Source organism: Scylla paramamosain, chromosome 3 (assembly GCF_035594125.1).
Source record: "Scylla paramamosain isolate STU-SP2022 chromosome 3, ASM3559412v1, whole genome shotgun sequence".
Lineage (NCBI taxonomy): Eukaryota > Metazoa > Arthropoda > Malacostraca > Decapoda > Portunidae > Scylla > Scylla paramamosain.
The window spans coordinates 1205001-1210000 of NC_087153.1; the positions used below are offsets into that span (position 1 = coordinate 1205001).

Below are 5000 nucleotides of genomic sequence, written 5' to 3' on the forward strand. Positions count from 1 at the left end.
AAAAAATATATATATAGTAATCATTTGTTGTATCTCTTCTATATGTTGACGTACACTTACTGCCACTGCTCAGTAATATACAGGAAGCGGAAGGAAAGGACGAGAACTGAAAAAGAAAAAGTGGATGGGAAGAAGAGATTATAGGACAGAAAGCTGAAGGAGAGAGAGATGAAAGAGGGAAGCATAAGTGTGAGAAGGGAAATGGTTCGGGTGATAAATATAACGAAGAGGAAAAAAGAAAACGGAGATGAAGGTGGCAAGAAGGATGGAGGGGTGCGGGGAAGAGAGAGAGAGAGTGAAAAAAAAAAGTAGGAAAAGGGGAAAGAAAACGATGAAAAGTAAGGTGTTGGGAAGGGGAGGAGAGAAAGTGCCCAGGGGAAGGTACTCGTGAGTGACAAAGAAACAGGAAAGCGGAAAGAAAAGTGGCTTGAAGGGGAAAGAAAGAAAGGGTTTAGGGGAAAGGAGAGGCGAGAAAGTAAAAGGAAGACGGAGAGAAAGTAGAAGGATGAGGGAAGATAAGAGAGAAAGATTATGAGGAAGGAGGAAGTGAGTGGAAAAAGGAAGAAAGGGAAGAGGGAGGAGAGGAAAGATAGTGAAGGAGAAGGAAGATGGGTAGAAAGCTGGATGAGGAGCAAAGATAAGAGGATAAGAGAGAAAGGTGAAGAGGAAGGAAGAGAGAAAAATGAGAAACAAGAGAGAGAGAGAGAGAGAGAGAGAGAGAGAGAGAGAGAGAGAGAGAGAGAGAGAGAGAGAGAGAGAGAGAGAGAGAGAGAAAGGTGATGAAGGAAGGAAGGTGTCGAGTGGATTAATTTCTCCTCTTCCTTCTATTAAGACTGGTGTTGACGTGCACGTGTTGTCAGCATCACCTCCCTCTCGGTTCGAATCCCGCCCCGCCTCGTCAGTCTGGCACGCGTTTAATGCTGATTCTTTTAATGCGCCTTAATTTGTCCCTCGGAGTCAAAGGTCAGAGAGAGAGAGAGAGAGAGGGAGGGAGTTGAAAAGTTTGAGATAATTGGTAAATGACAGAAATGCGTGAGTGCGGAGGCGGCTCATTGGTTGTAATGCTTCATGCCTTTGTTGTAAGTCCTCCTGTTGATGCGCTAATGCTCCATAATGCCTCCGCCTCAAAGCTCATGGCAAGAGCCCGTTGGTGTGTTTGAGCGCTTCCCCGTACTGTTGTGATGACCAGCGGGAGGAGCAGCTGGTGTTGAGTGCAGTCCGGTGTGTTCGTCGTAACTGCAGTGAAGTCATTCCAACAGGATACTGAATTTCATGATGTACGGTGTACCATGAGGTAATGACGGGAGGTACACGGGATTCTAGCCGAAGCCCGAAGATAAAGTGTCCGTTTTCTCTAATGTCTGCCGTTTTCTATGATTTTATCTCTTTTTTTACCTTAGACGGGTTTATGGATGGGGATGATAGGTGGAAATAGGTAGGTATATTTCATACAGGGACTGCCACGTTTAAGCCTGGTCACTTCTTGCAGCTTCCCTTATTTCTTATGTTCTTATGTTGTTGATATCCGTGACCTGACTTCCATTTTCTTTGATGACCTCATTTTTTACATTCCGAGGATAACCAAAAGAAACTCATGTTCATAAAACGAATAGAAATCAGTGTATGGACTAATGAAGTGCTTGGTGCTAGGAGCTTCGTAAAGGCAGCAGAAGTTGTGGGAGGAGGGAGGTGGAGGGAGGGCAGTGTCCAGATCCTGATCTTTTGTCTGAGGCATTTTGCAGATCATGTCATTCTATCTTAGGGAAACCACATTGTCAGCTGTTGAGTATTCTTGTGCGCTCACTACTAATATGATTTGCATTTCCCCCTCAGTCTCCTTATCTCCTGACGATCTCCTTACAAATCCTGACGACAAATAGATTCCTAGCAAACCAGGGACTTACTGACTGAATGATAAAGCACAACACGGAGGAAATGAGTGTGGTGTGTTGCTCCACTACTGACTGTGACTGTGCTGCCAGACGTCCTGCTCTTCTTATGTGAGATCTGAGTTTTCGCTGGCAACGTTTGCGTCTTATTCAGAGGAGCTTGTCACCGCCCAGCAGCATGCAGAGGCGGCACCATGACGCCACGGCAACTCGTTCATCCTGATATTGATTGTGCGTAGAATTGTTTTAATGCTGCAACGACGAAAATATAAAATGGTAAGTAAATGAATATATAATAGAGTCTACACATTCTTTTACTTATATTATATTTTGATCTATATTTTGATTATATTTCATTCATCTATACTCTAGATGAATGAGATATAATTAACAGTAACTATATCTACGAAGAGAGAAAAACAAAATTTACTTAGAGTCTTTATGACCATGTTTGAACTAAAACTAAGGAATAGATAAATAAAATAATAATAATAATAATAATAATAATAATAATAATAATAATAATAATAATAATAATAATAATAATAATAATAATAACATAGACACAGAAAAAAGAAAAAAAAACTAAAAACGTAAAGAGTACGTAGAATTAAAAATCAGAATCCCCGTAATGGAGAGGCGCGCACAGCAGAGGACAAGTACATGCACGGCCCGTCACTGGGACAGCTGGCGCCGCGTGCTGTACCGGGCGTGAACACTTGAACATGCTCGTCCTGGGTGGTGAAGGTTGAGGCCGCCCAGGCTACTCATGTTTACGCCAGTCGCCGGTGCATTACTTTTTATGAGTCTGAAAAGAGAGACGCAGCAATGGCACGTGTCGGCATCTCCATGCACTTACGGTGAAGACCAAAGCAATCTTAGAAATACAGAGTAGTTCATTATAACCTTCATGTTCTCTTCATACACACTAAGTGGCATTTGCATTCCATTTTCGGAGAGTTTTCCTTTGCATTATTTTCAGAGGTTGGCGCAGCTTGTGGCTCGGATCGTTCCTACACCCTCAGTTCCACGGCTCCCCGCTAAGTGAAGCACACCTCTCCTTCTCCCTCACCCCGTAAGAAAACCATTGTCTTCTGGCTCAAGGGATCAAGTATGAGTATTACCTGCTTGATATCACGATACAGTTAACTTTCTGAACACTGATGACATTATGACACTTATCACTTCATCTGAGTAATCCCAGACGTTTTTACAGAACAAAAACAATAGTTTATTCACATGCACAAACTTACTCTTTTTACTGACAGTTGCGTCCTACAAGTCCATGCTGATATTTACACAAGGACACTCTATCAAGGTTGGGAAAAAGGTCTAGCTTACATTCGTTTCTGCAACTCATGAAGACAAGACCTCAACAACTGAATCTCCTTCCTCTGAAGCTTCTCTCGTCACCAGCATTACACACATCCACTCACTGACTAATGGCGTGGAAACTGTAACTGGTATGCAGATATTTTGAGTAACCTCTTAATGGCAGTTTGAACAATAGCATAACACTTATGTATCGCTCTCCCCTCCAGCCTGAGTTAATTAGTCCAGCTACCCACCCACCGCTGGACGTGTGCCGCCACTCCTGCCTGTGAGATTGGGGCGCATGGCAGATTTCATTGAGAGAGAGAGAGAGAGAGAGAGAGAGAGAGAGAGAGAGAGAGAGAGAGAGAGAGAGAGAGAGAGAGAGAGAGAGAGAGAGAGAGAGAGAGCAATGGTTAATTAATTTCTTGATCCCTTGCAAATCTCTCTCTCTCTCTCTCTCTCTCTCTCTCTCTCTCTCTCTCTCTCTCTCTCTCTCTCTCTGTCCCCTTATTCTTTGTCCCCCTCTCCCTTTCCAGTTTCCTTACTTTTTTTTCCACTCCTCCACTCCCCTCTGTTCCTGTGCATATGTCCCTCGCACATAACCTCATCTCCTGCTCGCCTTTCTTTCCTCACAGTTAATGATATCAGCACTTAACTCTTGCACTGCTACAACTCCTTCTCAGCTTCATGTTATGGTCCGGTATAATTCTAGCCAACAATTTTAAAGGCAGTTCTCACAGGAAAAGATATCATCAAATATCTAGTGTATCTTTTTGATACTTGTAACTTGATTTTTTATTAATAAAATTGCTCATGGTTGCTGGAAAATAAAATCGTCTATGCCATCAGCAGTCAAAGGGTTAAAGTAACGCTCTGAATTTACTTATTTCACTTAAGCACCTGATTACGTTATTCTTGTTAATTTTTTCTTTGGCCGCTTCACTAGAGTCAGGAGTTGGCGCCATGTACAAGTCTCCTCCTGTCTAGTTGTTTCTGTCCCATGCATCTTCCTTTGCAGTTCTACCGTAGATCCATCCCTACATGTCACACTCTGTTATTTGAGAGAGACAGTTGGTAAGTTCACCGGCCTGAGATGAACGGCAGCTGCGTGTTGAGCGGCGCCTGTATTACAAAAGAGCACTTGAGTTGACCGGCTGGCACATAAAGTGCACGAGTAACGATGGGCCGCGCTGAGATTACAGGTAAACGAATTTTTAATTAGCTGCTAACAGATGGTCGGCTCCTGCACGGCTGACTGGTTGACTGGCTGACTGGCTAGTTGATGGCTGATGGTTGCTTCCCGCGTTGTTTCTGCTGCCCATCACCGCTCAGCCGTGATCTCTCTCTCTCCCCCTGCCCCCTTTTTTTTTTTTTTTCTTTCTATCGTTGATATGGCTCATCAAGTATTTATAAACTATGAAAAACAAACAAAAAACAAAGTAACCCGTTTTATTATTATTCGTAAAAAAATGCGGTAAGAAAAGGTATTCCAGTGGGATAATTTGACTTCTAGAGGTGTGTTGATACTGCTGTCTTGATTGTATATGGCATACCTCTAATCTCTCTCTCTCTCTCTCTCTCTCTCTCTCTCTCTCTCTCTCTCTCTCCTCTCTCTCTCTCTCTCTCTCTCTCTCTCTCTCGCTTTCGCTCTCATTAATGCATTTCTGATCTTATTTTGCAGTTGGTGACGGCTTAGGCGAGGACGAGTGAAGGTGTGCGCCGCACCGAGACCCGGCACGCTGAGGGTGAGTTGCGCCATCGCTGTGTGGTGAAGTGATGCTTTTTGATGGTTCAGAG

The 5000-nt window shown here is 43.4% G+C and overlaps 1 long non-coding RNA gene across 2 annotated transcripts in view; it reads left to right on the top strand.

Moving 5' to 3' along the window:
• The first annotated feature begins 1634 nt into the window (after positions 1–1634).
• LOC135089073 (uncharacterized) overlaps positions 1635–5000 on the top strand; it is a 70382-nt gene continuing 67016 nt past the window's right edge. Inside the window, exons 1-3 of one of the 2 annotated variants that reach the window (XR_010261380.1) lie at positions 1635–2165; positions 2872–2964; positions 4885–4948. This is a non-coding gene — a long non-coding RNA (uncharacterized LOC135089073). Of the gene's footprint in view, positions 2166–2871; positions 2965–3157; positions 3474–4884; positions 4949–5000 lie in introns of those variants that run through there. The other variant, XR_010261383.1, reaches the window with a different exon arrangement.